The sequence below is a fragment of the Xenopus laevis genome, chromosome 1L (genome assembly GCF_017654675.1).
Source record: "Xenopus laevis strain J_2021 chromosome 1L, Xenopus_laevis_v10.1, whole genome shotgun sequence".
Classification (NCBI taxonomy): domain Eukaryota; kingdom Metazoa; phylum Chordata; class Amphibia; order Anura; family Pipidae; genus Xenopus; species Xenopus laevis.
In genome coordinates, this window is record NC_054371.1 from 221,021,219 (window position 1) to 221,043,673 (window position 22,455).

General features: G+C 39.9%; 1 protein-coding gene across 5 annotated transcripts in view; it reads right to left on the reverse strand.

The window, feature by feature from the left end:
- Positions 1 to 22,455, reverse strand: part of rab27b.L (RAB27B, member RAS oncogene family L homeolog) — a 135,323-nt gene that overhangs the window by 31,372 nt on the left and 81,496 nt on the right. Inside the window, exon 1 of one of the 5 annotated variants that reach the window (XM_018243760.2) lies at positions 4,829 to 4,941. The gene's annotated coding sequence lies outside the window, so the exon portion shown is untranslated. 5 annotated transcript variants of the gene reach the window in all.

Below are 22,455 nucleotides of genomic sequence, written 5' to 3' on the forward strand. Positions count from 1 at the left end.
GGTGCCTCTGATACCTTAAGTATAGTGTTATTTAAGATGAGGAAAATATCCTTATTCTATTTTTTATTGTAGAAGAAAAATGCTGCTCAGGTAAATAATAGTGTGTCATCTGGAGTATCATGAATCAAGGTCACCGTATCTCAAAGGGATGGTTCATCTTTAAGTTAACTTAGTATGTTATAGAATGGCTACTTCTAAGAAACATTTCCACTGTCCTTCGCTTTTTCTTAGTTTTTTTTTTTTCAATTATTTGCCTTCTTCTTGACTCTTTCCAGCTTTCAAATGGGGGCCACTGACCCCATCTAAAAAAACAAATGCTCTGTAAGGCTCCACATGTATTGTTACTTTTTATTACTCGTCTTTCTAATCATATCTTCTCCTATTCATGTTCCAGTCTCTTCTTCAAATCAATGCATTGTAACTAGGGTTATTTGGACCCTAGCAACCAGAAATTGCAAACTGGAGAACTGCTAAATAAAAAGCTAAATAACTCAAAAAAAAACCCACAAATAATAAAAACCAATTGCAAATTGTCTCAGAATAAAAAGTTGAATGACCCCTTTAACCTTTTTTTTTCATATGACCCAAATTTAGTTGTTGAACTAGTTTTACTATCCAAAAAATTGGTGTATATACCTCAGTAAATGGCTATTTTGTGCAGCAGAGGAAAAATTAAATTTTTATGTGGATCATGGAGTCCCACCTAAACAATATAGGGTCTATTTCTGGGTCCCAACCCATAGGTCGATAATCCCCGATCTAGATAGTTAGCAGATAGGAAGGCCTAGACTTAGCAGCTGTATCTTCTATCAAGGAGGCTATATATATTGTATGGCCACAGAAATCGGACCTTGGAAATGAAGTTGTAGTGGCACCACTCCCAATTTAATATGATCAACCTGCTTAGTATTGGGCCAAACGCTTGGTACATCTCCATTAGCAGATCTATAGTAGGTTCCAGAGTGAATGACTAAAAAGGAAAAAACCCTACAACTCTAGCAGTGGAGGGTCCCATCACAGTAGTTGACATGCCGTAGAAATGTCACAACATTATAGAAAATATAGAGAGTTCTTTCATGAGAATATAAATGGCATTTACACAGCAGCATTAAGCAAACATTGCTGAGGAATTACTTCTAGCTCATTGGAACTCGGCAGGATTGGACATCGATGCTGATAATTTCTGCAATTACACACTCCCCGCCCGTAACCAGACAGACAATTAAGACGTATGAACAAGTGGAAAATTAGGACATTGCCTCTTATTCCAAGTGATTAGGCGCATGGACGGGTGCCAGACAGTTTCACTCTTCTAGAAAGGAATGAGTGGCATCCTAGCGTGCCAGAAATAGTCAGTAATATGAGGATGGAGAAGTCTAGCACTGGTCTAGCACTGGTCTTGCACTGGTCTAGCACTGGCATCAGAATGGTTTCAGCGGCACTACAGATATGCTAGAACCTCAGCATTAGGAACATATTGGCTGAGAGTGAAATATTCTGTTGCTCAATTAAAGTGCACAGACCTGGACACCAGATACATACAGTACTGTCCACATTGTGCTCCTCCAGCTGCACTTGAACTACAAACCCAAGGACTGGCAAAACCCCAATTACTAGAGAACATGATGGCAGGGCTTAAACACAGCTGGAAGGATACTGCACAGATGCTACAGCCTTGGAATGTACTTTAGATCCCCATGTAACAAGTATAAATAGATGAAGGATTACAGGGACCTCCAACTGGAGCTTCAAAAGCCAGATGTGACCCTCCCACAGTATTAATAATATCCTGCCCACGTATATAAGATATGACCAATTTTCAGCCAGCTACATGTATAAAGATGTCTAGCACTTGTCTAGTTCGTCTCAGGGAAAACAAGAAATCTTCTGTTCACCTCGAAGGGTGGTGGCATCTTATATAAGTGGTCAATGAAACAATCCCTGGCTACCCATACTACAAGATCAGCAATACAGATGTACTACTTCAGGAAAAAAAAGTATCCTCCATGGTAGGTTCTACTGATTATTGTTATTAGGATATATATAATATATAGGGATGGATAGCTACCACATCCCTACATAATTATATATTTATAATACACAAGAGCTATTAATATCCAATAAAACTCAGCCTCAAACAAAACGCTAAGTGATTTCAGCATCTATAATCAGTGGTTATTGATGAAATGACTCATTGACTCCTAACGCCCTGTTGTACAATATTAGAAGCTTCCTTTTTTGATCCATGACCTGTATAACTCAGCCTGCAGCCTTGTGCCTTTATATGGTCATAGAACAATCCCTCAGTGACTTCTAATATCCTTACCATTTACAGTAGGGGGTACATTATCCCTTATAATACATGAGTGATACTCAGAGTTCCCTGTATAACTCAGCCTGCAGCCTTGTGCCTTTATATGGCCACAGAACCCCTCAGTGACTTCTAATATCCTTATCATTTACAGTAGGGGTACATTATCCCTTATAATACATGAGTGATACTCAGAGTTCCCTGTATAACTCAGCCTGCAGCTTTGTGCCTTTATACAGTCACAGAACCCCTTTAAATATCCTTACAATAAACAGTAGGGGGTATATTATCCCTATATGATTTAATAAAGTAACAATGACCAGAATGGCCATAAAAGAGAAGAGAGGGTGATTTGGCATTACTTGCTTAACTACTAGAAATTGCGGCTGTCAAAGCAATCAAGATGACAGTGGCCTAGGTACTGTGCTGTGAATTTCTAAAACATTAGGGCATTATGGAGCAATTAATTTTTCTGGATGTCGTTCTGGCTTCCTTTCACACCCTGCAAACATACAAGCAGGCTAATTGGTTCAGTTAACCATAGTGTGTGTGTGAATGTGATAGTGACATTAGACTGTAAGCTCCACTGGGACAGGGACTTATAGGAATGGCGTATAACCTCTGAAGTGATGCAGAATATATTGTGCTGTATAAACGAATAAACACTCCGCTGTATTAGACTAAACAGTACAACAGGTATGGGGCCAGTCAGGGTCGGACTGGGCCGACGGGACACTGGGATAAAACCCGGTGGGCCCAGCGCCAATTCTTACCTAAGGGGCGCCTGAGGCGGCCGCCCCCCCCTCGCCAATTTACCAGTCGGGAGGGGAGGCAGGAACACTAATCCGAATAGCGCTCTATCGCATTAGTAAAGCCGAATTTCCAGGTTAAAAAACAGAAATTCGTCTCTTAAAAGGTACCAGGAGCGGCTTTTTGCCACCCCCGGAAACCTCTCCGGCATTGGCGGCGCGCCCCTGGGTGGGCCCGGCCTCTTGTGGGCCCTGCCGGCCCAGATCCAGAGACTTTTTCCTGCACCGACCTCCCTTTTTCCGGCTGTCGTGGCAAAAACATATTGCGCAAAACCCAATAGGCTGGTTTTGCTTCCAATAAGGTAAATAAGGTTAATAAAGTGATAAAGTGACATAGTACCGTATTCATGATTTATTGACCGGATGCATTGATTAGGTGGGATTTTTTTCAATAAATCTTGATTTTTCACAAGTATTGCCGGTGAGTGTGGTACTATGTCACTAACTTATATATATATATATATATATATATATATATATATATATATATATATATATATATATATATATTATATATATATATATATATATATAATATTATATACTGTATATAAAGTCCAAACTCTGGTGCACACATAAACGTTTCTGCCTAGGTGCTGTTACAGTAAATCATAGATAAAGCAAAAAGAACCGCACTCACAGGATTTTAGAAGGTGCAAAATCAAAAATGATATTCCCTGATGACGGCTTAAGTGATTAGCCGAAACGTTGAAATAAATATCATTTTTTGATTTTGCACCTTCTAAAATCCTGTGAGTGCGGTTCTTTTTGCTTTATATATATATATATATATATATATATATATATATATATATATATATATATATATATATATATATATTTATATATTCACACACATATATGCACACACACATCTATAACTCTTGCCAAAAAGCAAGACAAGAAATGTTGGCAAGTCTTAGACAATACACTGCAGGGCACAAGCAAAGAAAAGTAAATCCTTTACACCAATATCACTACAATATCCCATATTACAGCCCCAATTATAGTCACGTTTTGCAGCAGCACAAAACACACAATATTCCTTTTCTTTACAATTCCAGCAGGTAAACAAATCACAATTGTGGCTTTATGTTAAGAAAAAAAGAAGATTTGGCACAAATAAACAATGACGTGCAGATAGAAATCATGACAATGAAGAATACAAGAGTCTTGGCATTAAAATGTGAGGTTGAAACACAGTCAGATGCAGATATGAGAAACCCAATTAATTAATTACACAAACATCTGCTCGTTTCCTAACTCACTTTGCTCACCTTTTGCAAATACGTCTTATTCATCAGGTGTCAACTCCTCAACAGCTGTTCTGCAGAGACCCGGCGGCACCTATTGCCGACTCACTTTAGATTGCAAGCTTTTACCCCTCTCCTGTATCAGTCAGTGATCATATGTATTGTACAGCGCTGCTGAACATGTTGGCACCGTATAATACATAATAATAATAGTTCAAGCAATTATTTGTAACCAGTGAGAAGAGATCAGCGGTTCGTTTCAGAGGGGTGTCACATTCAGCCCTATATGACCGATATTGAGTGCGAAACACGCCGACACTCTCAGCTGTTTAAATGCCCATAACGTGGGCACAGACGTCACATGACTGCTCACCTACACATTCCAACAAGGAAAGAGAAAAGTCCAGTTTCTGTTTTTAAATCCAAAGAAGAATAAGAGAATTAGAGGCACTTACAGTTTTCAGCCCTTGGAATTCACAATCTCCCGACAGCACTTGGCTGACCAGTTTGAAGTAGTGTGTGAGTGTGTATTTGTGAGTGTGTGTGAGTGTGTGCGAGGGGTTGGGCACCACCCCTATGGCTAAACACACAGTGTGCGACTGGGGCTTCTCCCTGCAAAGCTTTACATGGGGAGGGAGGCGTGCCTGGATATCACTAACACGAATATGAGACTCACCTCAGGCAAATCATTCTTGTGACTCACAAACCACATCTACAACAAAATACACAATTCTGCTCTGACTCAGACACTGTGCACCCACCCCACTGTATCCAACAAGCCAGCCACAACATTCTAGGGGGCTTCATAATGGTCATGGGTATAAATGTATTATAAGGGATAATGTACCCCCAACTGTAAATGATAAGGATATTAGAAGTCAATGAGGGGTTGTTCTGTGACCATATAAAGGCACAAGGCTGCAGGCTGAGTTATACAGGGAACTCTGAGTATCACTCATGTATTATAAGGGGTAATTTACCCCCTACTGTAAATGATAAGGATATTAGAAGTCACTGAGGGGTTGTTCTGTGACCATATAAAGGCACAAGGCTGCAGGCTGAGTTATACAGGGAACTCTGAGTATCACTCATGTATTATAAGGGATAATGTACCCCCTACTGTAAATGATAAGGATATTAGAAGTCACTGAGGGGTTGTTCTGTGACCATATAAAGGCACAAGGCTGCAGGCTGAGTTATACAGGGAACTCTGAGTATCACTCATGTATTATAAGGGATAATGTACCCCCTACTGTAAATGATAAGGATATTAGAAGTCACTGAGGGGTTGTTCTGTGACCAAATAAAGGCACAAGGCTACAGGCTGAGTTATACAGGGAACTCTGAGTTGATTTCTAAAGTGTAAAATTTTCAATAGGTCATGTGACATCACAAAGCAAAGTTTGTAAGTATATAATTAATAGCAAATATATTGTATCCTTTATAAATATATTGGTAATCACAGATTAGTTGTGTGTCTTTAGATATTTTAGAACCAAGAAATGTCAAAAAAAAAAAAAAATATTAGTTACTGAGCCCAAGACCAGTTCCATCACGAACTCTTATGTGCATAATCTAACAGTATGAGGGATGGGGTTAAGTGTATATTTTAATATACATTTTTCAATGCAGCAATTGGTAAGGTAATTACTATGGATGCACCGAATTCATTATTTGGGATTTGACCAAACACCCGAATTCTTCATGAAGGATATGGCCGAATACACAACTGAATCCAAATCCTAATTTGCCTATGCAAATTAAGGGTGGGAAAGGAAAAAGTGGAAAAACATTTTTCTACGTCCTTGCTTTGTGATGAAAAGTCATGTGATTTACCTTCCCACCCCTAATTTACATACACAAATTAGGATTCGGATTGGCCAGGCACAAGGATTTGGCCAAATCCGAATCCTGCTGAAAAAGGCTGAATCCTGAGCCAAATCCTGGATTCGGTGCATCCCTAGTAACCACCAATTTCCATCAGGTTTTCGATTGAGTAGGAGGGCGAGGGCGTGGATATATTGGTTACTACTAGTGATGGGCGAATCTGTGCCATTTCGCTTCGCTGAAATATTTTGCGGAACGCAGTTTCGCATTAGTTCGCTTGCAGTGAAACATGGAAATTTGCCGCAAATTGGTGTCTGCCGAATGTATTCGCCCATCACTAGTTACTACTGGAAGAGAGAACAGAGATGTATGGAAGAAAGGCTGTGACTACAGAATCTTGGAGTGGAGGTGACATAAGATAAGGCAAGTGGACAACACAATATTATTGGTGTGTGACAAGCCTAGGCAATTCCTTTCTACATTGTAATAAAAAAAGTATAAGCTCACCTGCATAAATACACATACTGTATCTATACTCTATAGCAGGGGTCCCCAACCTTTTTTTACTCGTGAGCCACATTTAAATGTAAAAAAAAGTTGGGGTGCAACACAAGCATGAAAAAAGTCCATGGGGATGTCAAATAAGGGCTGTGATTGGCTGTTTGGTAGCCTCTATGAGGACTCGCAGCCTACAGGAGTCTCTGTTTGGCAGTACACCTGGTTTTTTACAACCAAAACTTGCCTCCAAGCCTGAAATTCAAAAATAAGCTCCTGCTTTGAGGCCACTAAGAGCAACATGCTACTGGTTGGGGACCACTGCTCTATAGATATATGTAATTTATATTAAATCAGTTGTATAGCAGTTTATGTTCTTGTATTGTTTGCGGTCTTTGCTATTTATCTATTGCTTGAGATACATCGCTGCGTATCCAAGTGGCGCTATATAAATAAAGATACTTGCACGATTATACAATTATGCGATTGCCTTGTTGAGGTATTCTCTGTTCTACTGGAATTCTTTACCTTGACAAGTCTAGTCTGGCGAGTTGCACCACAGCAGCTCCAACAGTGCATGACCTGATAACGTGTAACCACAGCAAGGGAGAAATGTCAGGTATTTACGGCTTTAATTGATCACCTTAAAAATCAACATAGCATTCCCTTATTGACAAAATATCTGAATGATTAAATCACATATATTATATTGTATATACACACATAGATGTATATATTTATTCATATCTGTGTATATATATATATATTATATATATATATATATATATATATATATATATATATATATATATATATATATATATATATATATATATATATATATATATTATATATATATATATATATATATATATGGTACCAAAATGTTACCAAACAGGTCAGTTAGGAATCCACATGGAAGGGTGTGGAACACGTTGAATTAGTTTGCAAACATCCTCAAAATGCCATTAACAGAAGAGCGAAAACAATTTCACATGAATCTGCAATTTCCAAAGAAGACTCTGTTTCCCTGTCATTATCTCGTCATAAAAACATAAGCGCCTTGAGCAAACTAGGAGGCTGCAGATTAATTTACGATCACAAGTGCAACGTGCACAAATGGACGCCTGACCAAACGTGGCTGGAGTTTCTGTGGATGCGGCTTACAGAGTTATCCACCGTCACACTGGAATTCTAGGGAAAGAATTGGGCACAGTAGGGTTCCGTTTGCACAATGCATTGTGTTTGTACAGTCACGTTGCTCAGTAGGCTTGTGCAGAATTAAGCTTTCAGTTCATTATTTTGTTGAATCCCTATTGGGATTCAGCCAAAATGTCAATATATTTCTGCCTGCTCTAGCCACCCACATGCTTGGTCAGATGAAGACTGGTACCTGGGGCAACAACGAGATCATTTGGGTGCCTGTGAAATGCAGAACAACAGGTGTCCCCAATGTGTGTGTTTTTTTACCTGTGAGTCACATTTAAATGTAGAAAAAGTTGTAGCGCAACATAATCATGCAAAAATTGGCTATTTGGTAGCCCCTATGTGGACTGACAGCCTACAGGAGACTCTGTTTGACAGTAGATCTGGTTTTTATACAACCAAAACTTGCCTCCAAGCCTGGAATTCAAAAATAAGCAGCTGCTTTGAGGCCACTGGGAGCAAATTCCAAGGGGTTAGTGAGTAACATGTTACTCATGAGCTACTGGTTGGGGATCACTGCATTAGAGCATGAATAGCACAGAAACCTGATGTGACTCATGGGTTGACAGGCCCAGATTTGCTACAAAGGCCCGGGCCTAGGGCTGCACAAATTAAGGGGTGGCATGCAGCCCAGGTGCTTCACATTTATTTTTTTTAGCAATATTGTAGGATTGGGTGCACTCGGTCTCAAAATACGGAGGAGTGCGCATACACGAATGAGGGCGGAAGGTGGGGGGGGCAGTGGTTGGATAAGCAGAAGTGAGCCAAGGGGGAGCATGGGGGCAAATGGTCCATCCAAGGTGGACTTGGCCTTACCAGTGCCGTCTGCGGGTTGAACAACGGTTTGGCGAGTGCAGGTTGATGTCTTGCCAACCATTGCAAGTTAGAGTTGGGAGCGGGAAAGGCTGGGAAAGTACACCCCTCCTCTGTTCCCAAAGATTCTATGTTTTGGAACAAGAGGTGCAAACAGAAGTTGAATACAGACATGGGTATGGGTTGGATGCAGGTTCTACAACTGCAACATTTTGCTGGTTAGGTCGGGTGCGGGGTTTTCCTGACCTGCACATCACTAGCACACATGGGCCCTGACATTACAGATTTTGCTGAATATCCCAATAAGATGTTGGTTGGAATGTTAATCCCATACACAGACTGATGGGTTCCATTTTGGTCAAGAATACAGAATCCACGGTGATTATCTGTTCATGTTTTGGCACCTTTAAAACACACATTCCTACCCACTGGCGCAGATTGTTGGGGAGGCTCTAAATGAAATGCATGTAGTTACCCAAAGAGTAGCAAAGCCAGGCAGGCTGAATGATTTAGGTGTGACTGATAGCAGAAGCAACTCAATGTCAATCAGTCTGATAGTGGTTAAAACTGGAGTGCAAAGGTGACACTTTGATACAGTATTTGTAATAACAAAGCCCACTCTAATTGCCACATACATCAATTAGAGAATCAATAAACAGATTTAAAAAGCAAATCTGCAAATCCCAGGGGATATTTACATGACCATTGTGTAAGCAACTAGTAACAGAACTGAATTCCATGCTTGTTTATGGGGGTTGGGGCCCATAGGAAACATCCCAGAAATGTTCTCGCAATAAACATAAAGACTAACATGGGTGCAATCTTACACAGGTAACACATCAGTGGCATGTTGCAGTTTTCCTCTTTTGAATTAAGTTATTTCTTAGGATTCAAAATGGCATCCGATTTCTTGTGAGTTTTATTTGACGGTAGTTTGTGATACTATAGGAACATTTTTTATTTTACTTCCCAACTCTTGTACTTCAGAGATTGATATCACAACTTTTGTTATGCTTTTTTATCCCATTATGATTATCCGGAGACCAGTTATCCAGAAAGCTCCAAAATACGGAATGTCCGTCTCCCATAGACTCCATTTTATCCAAATTATCCAAATTTTTAAAAATGATTTCCTTTTTCTCTGTAATAATAAAACAGTAGCTTGTACTTGATCCCAACTAAGATATAATTAATCCTTATTGGAAGCAAAACCAGCCTATTGGGTTTATTTAATGTTTACATGATTTTCTAGTAGACTTAAGGTATGAAGATCCAAATTATGGAAAGATCCATTATCCGGAAACCCCAGGTCCCCAGCATTCTGGATAACGGGTCCCATATCTGTTTTATAAAATGACTAGGTTTCATATGCTTCTCCTTCACAGAATACAAAGACCAAGGAGATAAACAATCCTTGCCAAATCCATTGAGATCGACTCTTGTGGCTACCAGCAAGATTTGATTTCATGTTTAGTGGCTAGGTACTAAATGATCTCAGTTTTTGCACAAGGAATTTATAAAACAAAAATAAATAAAAAAACAAAATGTGAATTTATGATAAAATGTTAAAAATAAGCAAAACTTATAGGTTGAGTGTTGATATTAGAATGCAACTGGACTAGGGAAGGGAATGATGCCAACTACAGAGTACACAATAAATGCCTGACTTGTATGGAGGCAAGGCATTATAAAATTAAAGGTTAAAATAATATGAAATAGCAGCACCTCCCTAAGGCAAACTGTGCATTTTCTTGTTATTGTAATTTGTTATGATTGATTGTGAAAAGGGTTGTAAACCCCAAATTGTGCCTAATGCTGCAGTCTCTCATGGGCACAAGGTTGTCACCCTACCTCGTGGCAGAAACAGAACTGCTGGTTGAAGGAGAGCTGGCTTCTGCTACATTGTTTTAGAAGTCAGAACCAGCAGTGCATGAAAGGCAAAATGCAACATTTGGGTTCCCGTCTGAATTATGTTTTGACTCTGCCCACGTCGACCCAAATGTAATAAATCTCCCATGAATCAATGCTGCGCCGCCTGCACTATTATTGACTGCATTTCTGCAGGATTTAATAAATAACTTGCTGGCGGTTGGCTGGAGGATGCAAAGTGATCAGAGAAAGACACGGGGGCAGCAACACTTTATCTTTGATAAACATAAGGTGGAAAAAAACTCAAATGCTTATTCACCCAGTTCTATGGGTGCTGCTTTAGCACAAAGCCATTCTGCGCAGTTATTAAAGGGGAACTCCACAAAAACATTTTAAGGTATTTGAAAAGTAAACATCATTTCAAGCAACTTTGCAATATACATCAATTAAAAATGATGTAGACTTTTCATGATTTTTAATGGTTTCTGACAGTTCTTTAAGCCTAGCCCCCTGTTCTCCTGCTGAGCTGTCTGACTACTTTGATGAGCTGTCTGACTACTGTTACTTTGTATCTACAGCCATCTGTCCTCAGCCTGCATCCTCCAAACCCCACAATTCCCTGCACACGTGATATCAATAAGGAACAGAACATTCCAGTGCAATGCATTGTGGGTTATGTAGTTCCTGCATGTTGTCTGTAAGCTGTGGGGAAGTTGTTACAATTTGTAACATCAGTGTTTAAGTCTCTCCTTCCCTGCCAGGATTTCAAATGATGCAGAAAGAGAAGAACTGTTAAACAGCTGGATTTCATCATAGAAAATCGCATTTATTCATACTTTTTGAAGAAACAGGTCACTGTGATGCGTATATTAGGGGTTTCTGGGTTATGTGGGGATCTTTATCAAATTTTGGTTTGGAAGCCGGAGTTCCCCTTTAATGGAACCATAGCACCCTGTTACTGCTGATCTATATATTCAATATATCTCAGGGATGAGGATAATGCATTTCCGAGGATCGTTGGCTATATTTAGATCTGCTCATTTTGTCACTATCAATTTGCTTAAACCTATAAGCAGCGGCACGGCACAGAGCGCCCTACAAACAGTGGCCCAGTCTCTGGAAGGATTGGCTGAAATCAAATGTGACATTTGATTATCCATCAAGGAACATCATTCCCAAAGTGTTTAAACAAAAAGTACTTTCCCCAGCCTTTTTCATTTTAGCATATACATTTATAATATGAAAGGAGGCAAATTCATGTGGGTACCAGGCTGGTTAGACGTATTGAGGATACAGAAAACAGATGGGCAAGTGATCAGTTAGCAGCAGATACCCCTATAATATGCGCTGATGAATACATGCACTAAATCAGTCCTACCAATCTCAACCAGATTGCTCCCCAAATCCATCAGTGATACTGACACCCCATTATTGAATTTATGACCACTGCAGAAGTGCCATCCCTGAACCCTTTATCCGGTTGATTGCACTTTGTTTTTCTAGAAATTGTTACAGCCCCAACGCGTTCCTCGCTGGAATGATGAGCAGCTAAATATGCATTTGTCATGTCTCAACAGGTGCCAATGCAGGACACACAACACCATATAGACACAAGCGCAATGTGTGGGTGATTTAAAAACAGGCACAAAGTTTAAAAACCAGTGGATGCCTTTGCAATGAATAAAATTAGTAAGGAAAATGCTGCTTTGTGGGGGGGAAAAAAACCAACGTGTGTAGACTGAAGCACCTTGCCTGCTGTCCACAAAAACATTTCCTTGAAGGGGACCTGTCATTCACATAAAAAGCAGTATAATAGAAGTTGTTTCAAAATAAATGTGAAACCCAAATTCTTTATTTATAAATGAATCTAAAAATCTGAGCTGTCAATCATATATTGCCTGCCCCATCTCTAAGCCTGACAGTCAATTACTTTCACTTTCCATTCAGTAGACAGTAGATGTCATTGCCCTCTTTATATGCCCTTCTCACCATCTATAATTTTGCATGGGCACCAGGTCCCCCATTCTGGTGCATACCCGAGATTCAGAGGTGATACAAATCTTGCCTTAAAGGGATACTGTCATGGGAAAAAAACATTTTTTCAAAATGAATCTGTTAATAGTGCTGCTCCATCAGAATCCTGCACTGAAATCCATTTCTCAAAAGAGCAAACAGATTTTTTTTATATTCAATTTTGAAATCTGACATGGGGCTAGACATTTAGTCAATTTCCCAGCTGCCCCCAGTCATGTGACTTGTGCCTGCACTTTAGGAGAGAAATGCTTTCTGGCAGGCTGCTGTTTTTCCTTCTCAATGTAACTGAATGTGTCTCAGTGGGACATGGGTTTTTACTATTGAGTGCTGTTCTTAGATCTACCAGGCATCTTGTGTTAGAGAGCTGCTATCTGGTTACCGTCCCATTGTTCTTTTGTTTGGCTGCTGGGGGGGGGGGGGATGGAGGGGGGTGATATCACTCTAACTTGCAGTACAGCAGTAAAGAGTGATTGAAGTTTATCAAAGCACAAGTCACATGACTTAGGGCAGCTGGGAAATTGACAATATGACTAGCCCCATGTCAGATTTCAAAATTGAATATAAAAAAAATCTGTTTGCTCTTTTGAGAAATGGATTTCAGTGCAGAATTCTGCTGGAGCAGCACTATTAACTGATTCATTTTGAAAAAAATTTTTTTCCCATGACCGTATCCCTTTAATAATAGTGTCCAAAAAATGGCGCCTGCCTGCTTGTTGTGATTAGAAGTTCCCAGACTGAGGAAAATGAGGTTTGAATACTTTATATAGTGGAAGTTAAGCTTATTTTGCTCAATTAACAAAATAGAAATGGATTTGGAATTATTTGTTAGGAAGACGGATCCCCTTTAACTTTTAACACAACTGTGTGATTTAAAATGACCTGCGTGTTGCCAAATTGATGATTCCAAAGCAACCACGCTGAACAGGTGCAGGAGTTCACTGGTGGTTTGCTGGAGTTTAATATCTCATCTTGCAATTAAAAATGAGAACTGGAATAACCCTTCCAATCGCAGAGAGAAGAGACAGCTGTATTTAGGAGTGATCACAGAGCAAGGATTTCTCAAATTGCCACACTTTTCTAACAAATCGGGTGTTTGTGCACCATGCAACTTTATGAATTTGAAACAAATAGAAGGAGAAATCCAAAACTGTGTTTCAATGGGGATCTCTGTATATTATGTTTTGTCTGTTGGAATCTTCATCAACCCTTGAAACTGATTAACAGATTAGTGCATAACAGAAGCCAAGGTAATATAGGACTTGAGTTCCCCTTTAATTTCCTGTTTACAGCGAGTTTTTTTGTACTCAAGAAGTCTTTATTAAAATAATTGATTTTTTTTTTTTAAATGAGTGGAGGCAGCCATGATAGCTTGGCAGAGTCAACTTCATCCACAGACTGCTGAAACAGTGATCACCAGTGGCCATAGGTAAAAAAGTTACAATGCATGCTTTATTTATCACACTATAACTGCTGAACAGAGCCAGCTCAGTTTTAACATCTGCTTTCTAAAGTCATGTTGAGTTAGTATAATGTCTCACATATCGGCCGCAGCCTGATATTCCTAAGCCACTGTTCTATTTGAAGATAAGAGTTTGTCCTTCAGAATTCTGACCTTCCACTTTTCATTGTTCTCTAGGTCCCACCATAACAATAATGCTTTCTTTTCATTTCATTATTTCTAAGAGGCTTTTATCTTGTCTCTGTATTCTTTCTGACAGTTCCGCTCAAACTGCTCCACTTCCATTTTTCCTAATTCCGTTTCTTTTAAGTCAGAGTTATTGGACTCAGCAGGAGATAAGTGGGATTGGGCCTCAACGTAAATTGCAGGTAGAAGAAAGCAGATGAGGAGAGCTCATATGTACCGGGTTAATGAAGAAATAAGCCCATTCAGATCAACCAGTAACATTTGTTTGTTTTTATTTATCCTTTATAACATATGCTCATAGGCTATATGTTTATAAGGTTAGGATGAGTTGGAACTATCAACATTTTTAGGATTGTGATAGAAGAAACAAGATATTATGGAAATATTTGACATCTCCTAGATACACTGTAGAACACGATTGCTTTCACATACATAGTGCATAATGGTGTATCTACTTAAATGACATGACATTGTGGGCAGTAACGTAGCTATAACTGACCGGACCCGGGTGCAAGACACACAGCAGAGCCCTCCAACCCACCTCCAGACATAGAGTTCACAACTGATATAAACATGCCTGAGGCTGTGGCGGGACCCAACGGGGTGCGAGCCCTGGTGCAATTGCACCCACTACACCCCCGGTAGTTTTGCCACTGATGGTGGGCCATCTGAGTTAAAACCCTAGATAAAGCTTGTAGATGTGCAATTCTGTTACACACCTGAATTTTGAATTCATGCTCACCAATCCCCCTTTCGTTCCATTCCATGTGTGTGCACATATTGACAGGACTGGAAACCCCAATGCAGATTTTGGCCAAAAAAGATAAAATGTGCCTTTCCTGGCCAAATAATGTGCCCATGTATGAACCGACAGTTGGATTCCAGTAGAGCCAGGACATATAATAACTCCAAGGCACTAATACTTGTCCTGATCTCTCCTTTCCACCCTCTACTGGTTGCTCCCTCACTTATCCTACTCCTGTTACAAAGAGTTAAATGTAGTTTTGTTTCCTACCTTCCCTTCTTTCAGCCGGCTCCAGTCACCAGAGCTGAAATGATTCATAGTAAAAATAGTTTCTGTTCTCCACAACAGTGTTGCCTCCTACACAGAAGTCTCTGACTCGGCCAACATTCCCAACAAAAGATGTTTTGCATTGTTTGCCAACCTTTACTCTCATTCATTATGGGAATTCAGAGGGGTTTGGAGAATAGACCATGAGAATGCCCAAAGTAGAAGCAAGTGGGGATTGAAACCCCTTCTACTGCAGAGCCAAGGAATATATGATCACCTTTACATGGTTCCCAACTTCAGGTTAGATTTAATTAAGAAGGGTCAATGCAGATCACTGTCTTAAACATCCCCATCCATCATCACGATATGCCCAATACCCTGGGCAATTTCTAGAAAGCCCAAACACTTTTTGGGGTCCTCCATCAGGAAATCAGAAGCACTGAGAAATATGGACTAGTGGGTGGGTCCATGAAACTAATGAATGATATGTGGGCTTGTGATATAATTGGCACAGGAATGTGCAAAAGAGAAATCATTCTGTAAACCAGTATGTAGATATGCACTGGACCCCTCCAAGACTCATGTCTTAGAGGGACCATATGTCTCCTGCAGATCATTTCATGTTTTGATCCATGAGGGGGTCCCATAGCAAATGTATCACTGCAGGAATGCAATTCTCTAAACTCGAATAGTGAAACTGATGGGGTTTATTAAATCAGAGGCAGCAAATGACCTTTTTTTTACCTAAACATGTAGAGGGTTATTTACCAAACTCTGAATGAAAAAAATCCCAAAAAAATCGTGATTTTTTTTTTTTAATCGGAATTTTAAAAAATCAATTTGTAATTTATTAAACCCCGAGCATGGAAAAGTCAGAATCAGAAAATCCGGCATCTCAGACCTGTCAAGTTTGCATATACTGTAAGTCAATGGGAGAAGTCCCAATGGTTTTTTTGATGTATGCTGGGTTTTGTGCAATACCCTGAAGTTTTCGGGGAAAAAAAGCATAAGAAATCGGAGTTTTCAAGTGAAAAATCCAAACAAATCGTGAAAATCGGATTTTTTTTAGGGATGCACCGATTCGGCCGAACCCCTGAATCCTTTGCAAAAGATTCGGCCGAATACCGAACACCGAATTTTTAACTTCCTTGTTTTGTGTCAAAAAGTCACGTGATTTCCCTCCCAGCCCTAATTTACATATGCAAATTCGGATTTCGCTTAAAAAGGCCGAATCCTGGCCGAATCCGTGGATTCGGTGCATCCCTAGATTTTTTCCTGCAAAGCAAATTTTCGGGAAAATGTAATGTAAAACCCGAGTGGATTTGATCGGAGTTTGTAGCAGAAAATGTTGAGATAAAATCGGACTTTGATAAATAACCCCTGTAAAGTCCTTCGGCTTTATAATAGACTTTACATTTTTTATGGTTTAACAAAACATAAGCAGTCAAAATATTGGTCAAAAATCAATGTTCACATTAGATTCTGAACAACGTTAACAATGGAGTCAGTGGAATTATTTGCATCCATGATATGGGAATTCAGAGGGATTCGGAGAATAGACCACGAGAATGCCCAAAGTAGAAGCAAGTGGGGATGGAAACCCCTTCTAGGAGTCAGTGGAATTATTTGCATCATCTTGGGATATTTGTAGAGATCAATGCGAGCTGAAATTACAAAGGATGCACAGAATTCCTGCCAAACTTCCCAACAAATATAATACCACCTAGTGTGCCCGTTAGAGTCATGAGATCCATAGACACTTAAGAACAACCTTCCCAGTCCAGTGAGGAGAACTAAATGCACTGAATTTTTTATGGGAATAATTCATACATTGACCACAGCAGCAAATATGTTGACATTACAAGACTAACAGGTCATTTTGGTTGTACAAACATGTTCGGTATTTCCAGCCCCAAGCCTTAACACATACCCCTAATTAGTGCCAAGTGCAGAATGTATTATACAGGTAAAGCAGGAAGAAATAGAATGGAAGCAAGGAATGTATAGAGAGAATGGTTTATCACCTATTATTGCCATAGTCCCAATTTGCTTCACGTGTCTGTTCACTTATTTTGTCCACCATATATTTTTGCTCTCTTTAAAGCTTATTTAGAAATATGGTAACACCCCCAACAACCCCCTAGTTCTCTGATTCAAATGCTCTTCATTAAGGCTGATTATTAAGGTGCTAGTTGTGTTCTCCATGAAAATTCGAATTATCGAGGTTTTCACTCGTCAAAAATCTATTTTTCGGTTTAAAAAAACTCAAATTTTTTGAGATTTATTATACCCTGAATAGCTCGAATCCAAAAAAAAAAAGAAACCATCTAAAACCTGTCGAGGTCATGTAGGAGTTAATGGCAGAGATCCCTTGAACCATCTGAAGATGTTAATAGCCTTCATGATATTTGAATTTTTTCAGAGGGTTTTTTGGGTCGTTAACCCCAGACTCACTGATTAGATTTTTTTTCCATTCAAGTTTTTTTTTAGATTAGAAACCATTCGAGTTGTGAGTTCATTTGAGGTATAAAAACTCTAAAGCTCCCCATAGACGCGACGATTCTTCTTGCTGAACGGGAAGTCCGACCAATCCTTCGAAATTATCGTGCGGTTAGTGGGATTCGAACGATCGTACATCTTACGATTTTTCGGCCGACATCTGTCAGGAAATTGATCGGCCAGGTCAAAAAATCTTTGTCGGTCCCAGTGCAATCTATCTATGTTTGCAGGGCCAAGCAGCCAGCTCCCCTTTGTTTTCCTGGCAAATTGGACTTTTTAGTTGATGGTAAATTCGTACGATCGTTCCGAGAAAATCGTGGTGTCACGATGAGGATCTGATCTTTTAAAAATCTCAACATCTATGGCCAGTTTTACATTCGACCTTTGATAAATAACCCGCTAAGTATTCATACGTGGACATCCAATCATGGTGTTTTTTAGCTTTTAGTTGCACAGAAATGCACCATCTCGTGCTGCTGAGCCTCCCCTAGAGCTTTTTATAAGTAACCCAATAACTCACAAATTAATCACCTTGCACTGGTTAGGAGCAGAGAATACAGCATATTTAGAACCTCACACACAGGAATAAAATGCCTTTTTCAAGGGTGGAATACACAATCACACAAACCTCCAGACCAGGGGTCCCGAACCTTTTTCCACCTGTGAGCAACATTCAGATTTAAAAAGAGTTGGGGAGCAACAAAAACATGAGAATTGTTCAAGGGTGGTGCCAAATAAGGATTGTGATTGACTATTTGGTAGCCCCTATGTGGACTGGCAGACTACAGGAGCCTCTGTTTGGTAGGACACCTGGTTTTTATACAACCAAAACTTGGTAACAAGCCTGGAATTCAAATATAAGCACCTGCTCTGAGGCCACTGGGAGCAACATCCAATGAGTTGGGGAGCAACTTGTTGCTCACGAGCTACTGGTTGGGGATCACTGCTCCAGACTATGAGTCTACCTATAGCGAAGGATAATGCTGATTGCAAAAAAATAAAATATTAACATGAAGATTAGTGATCAGCAAGAACATCAAGCCACACGGGGAACACAGTCCCATTACAGAACCAATCCCCTTTAAATGTATGTTGTCAACTTATGTGATATTTTTTATTTAATAAATGGGCATTTGTCCATGTGGTGCACTCAACATCTATAGCGGATATAGCTGGGCATGAGAGAGAGAACAATAAATGGCATCAGTGCAATGAACATCAATAGAAATACAACATAATGTGCCAAACCCCCAGCAATGGATGCTGCAACCAAAGCCACTAGAATTATTGGTGGAGTTATCTAGCGCCTACATCTCTTTATTGCTCCCTCCTAGAAATTAAACACTAGGGATCAAGCCCTGCAGTGACTTCATCGTATTCATGAGCTCTCTTGTCAAGAATATAATAAAGAACAATCTTGACAACTCCCTTTCCTTATTCACTCTCTAAGATCTCCCAGACAGGACATTACTTTGCTAGTATGATTTCCCTAAGGTTTTGCACGGCTTTCCATCCTAATAATAGACAGATATCTATGAACAAAAGGCTGTGGAATCTTATTTGCCTAATCCTAACATGGTTTTCCTGATTTCCAAGTTTGCCCACAATCCGCCCCATTGCTAAAACTACTAAGGAAGCAGATCCCAGCCGGCCCCCTGTACCCCACGGGCCCGTTGCAGCCTCGGGGTCTCCTTCCTCAGTATTTACTCCACTGGATAAATGTCAATAAACTAAATAGTATGCTAGAATAGCGATTCCACCAAACAAAGTGCTCAACTGTTTGTTATTTCATTTGTTGCGATGATCCTTAGACCAAAAACATTCCAACATTCCATTTATATAGAGAGCGACAAAATATAACCTGCCTGCCATGGAATTTACATTGGGTGGAGTAACATTCCCTTTCATGTTACACCTCAGGCTCAAACCAAGCAATATTGTATTCCAGCCCTGCCTCTCCTCTCATACAAATAGGACTAGATCCCGTGCCTACAAAAGGAAAATAACCAATGCTTTTATTGCCACTTATTTCAGCTCTAAAGGGTTTAGCCGTGTTGACCCAGCTTCGATATCTGCTTGCCGTGTATAATCTGCTCCATGCCCTTATTTATCCAACCCTCCCTCGATCTACAGACAATTCACACAGTCAGGGAATGGAATTAACATAACCAAGTTGCAAACGCCTTTACTTTCCAATACAATAATAAAAGGCACAATGGGAAAAGGTCAAATGCTTGCAGTATTTAATAAAAAGGCAAGGCAGCTGGGTCTAAGTTTAAAACATTTCTACCAGAATTCCAATTATTGCACTTTAGTATAAAATCTAAAAGTTATTGCATTTGAACAGGTGCACATTTTGCCCCAGGTCTAGTAATGAGATTTAATTGTTATTTTAAAACTAGTATGGTCTGTATGCCCCATAATCTACTGGGCTGGATTTACAGTGGAGACGAACGAGCCGCTGGTTGGAGATCACTGCCCTAGATATTCTTAGAATTATATAAATTACCTATACACTATTTTCTTATAGAGCTATGGGCCCTTTTATCCGGAATGCTTGGGACCTGGGGTTTTCCGGATAATGGATCTTTCCATAATTTGGATCTTCAGACTTTAAGTCTACTAGAAAATCATGTAGTCATTAAATAAACCCAATTGGCTTCCAATAAGGATAAATTATATCTTAGTCGGGATCAAGTACAAGCTACGGTTTTATTATTACAGAGAAAAAGGAAATCGTTTTTAAAAATTTGGATTATTTGATGGCTTTGATTATTTGATATTATAATGGAGTTTAAGGGAGACAGGCTTCCCGTAATTCCCGAGCATTCTGGATAACGAGTTTCCGGATATACTGTACCTGTATATGTAATCTTATGAGCCAATAGTGGCCCCAACCACAGACAAGATCTCCAAGGGGGCTTTGAACCATAAAAGGTCCACAAACAAACAGACATTATTAAGGTATGCTACTAAGAAACACAAAGAAAGGGGGCAATAAACCATTAGCTCGAAGAACATTTGTAGCAAGGGTGTACAGTAGAGAGGGAGCACAGAAGGGACAAAATAAAAATGTATGTCTTTGTTAGTTCAGGTCAAGCTTCCTTATCTATGGATACTTCATGGATTATCTACTATCTAACAAGGTTGCAAGATGGTCTATCAAAACTGACCCCTGACCTGCCACGCATGCTTAGGGTGTGGCCACACAGGCAGATTCGGGGAGATTAGTCACCAAGCGACAAATCTCTTCTTCGCGGCTACTAATCTCCCTGATCTGCGCTTCGTTTTCCGAAGTCACCCGTAATTGCCTCACGAGGAAACTTCAGGCGACTTTGGAAAACGAAGCACTCCGAGTGCCTGCCCCATGTGATTTTCATTTTAGCTGGCGGAAGGCAGATCGGGGAGATTAGTCGCCACGAAGAAGAGGAGATTAGTTGCCTGGCTACTAATCTCCCCAAATCTGCCCGTGTGACCAGATCCTTAGATGGTAACCAGATAACAGCTCCCTAACACAAGATAACAGCTGCCTGGTAGATCTAAGAACAACACTCAATAGTAAAATCCAGGTCCCACTGAGACACATTCAGTTACATTGAGTAGAAGAAACAACAGCCTGTCAGAAAGCAGTTCCATCCTAAAGTGCTGGCTCTTTCTGAAAGCACATGACCAGGAAAAATGACCTGAGATGCACCTACACACCAATATTACAACTAAATACAGTTGCTGGTTCAGGAATGAAATTTCATATTGTAGAGTGAATTATTTGCAGTGTAAACAGTGTCATTTAGAAATAAAAACTACATCATAAAAATCATGACAGAATCCCTTTAAGCCTATGTTAGGCTTAAGTGTCCATGGTTCTTCCAAATGGCACCATTTTAAGCATTCCGGCTTTGTCCAACATGGATCAACCAGGGCACTTTCTGCATGAAGTTTATACCAACGGCACATGTAAATCCAGGGAAAAAAACAAATGCTCTAGAAGTAAGGGAATAAATTGATTATTTTGGTTATTTATGTAGTGTATGTATGAACCTGAACTTGTTTTCTATGAAACATGTCAAGGTAACCGCTTATACTTTGTACACTAAACTATGATTAAACAGTTAGGAATGCTGGCTAACAAATGGAACATACAATAAAAGCCTTGGGCAAACCAGTATTGCAACTTTACTGATGGATATCAATGCATCCATGTGGATGGACAAGACAGCAATGTTGCTCTTTGATCTGGGCTGATGGTTCGAACTTATACAAGTGTATCTGGATGGAACAAAGAACTAGCTTCTAGTAATGAGGACAGGACCTTTGGGTTGGGCGGGTTCAGGCTGAAACACATAGCTCTTCATTTGTGCACTGTGGGTTGGATTCTAATAGTTAGTCCCTTAATTGGTGGTATAGAATTTCCAAAGTCTGTCCCTCCCTCTGACATAATTTCTGATGTAAGCTAATGGGCAGGTCAGGCATGGGCCTTTAAGTCTTTACTCAAACTTGGGCCAAGCTGGGTCAGGGTAGAGAAGGTTGGGCTGACATCACTACAATCTGCTACTCTCACAACCTCAATATCTGCTGATGCCTGGTCAATGACAATGAACTTAAGAGTGCAAAACAACTCTAGTAGTCATTGGCAAGCCTCTGAAACATGAAACAAAAATAGGCTTTACTTTGCACAACAGGGC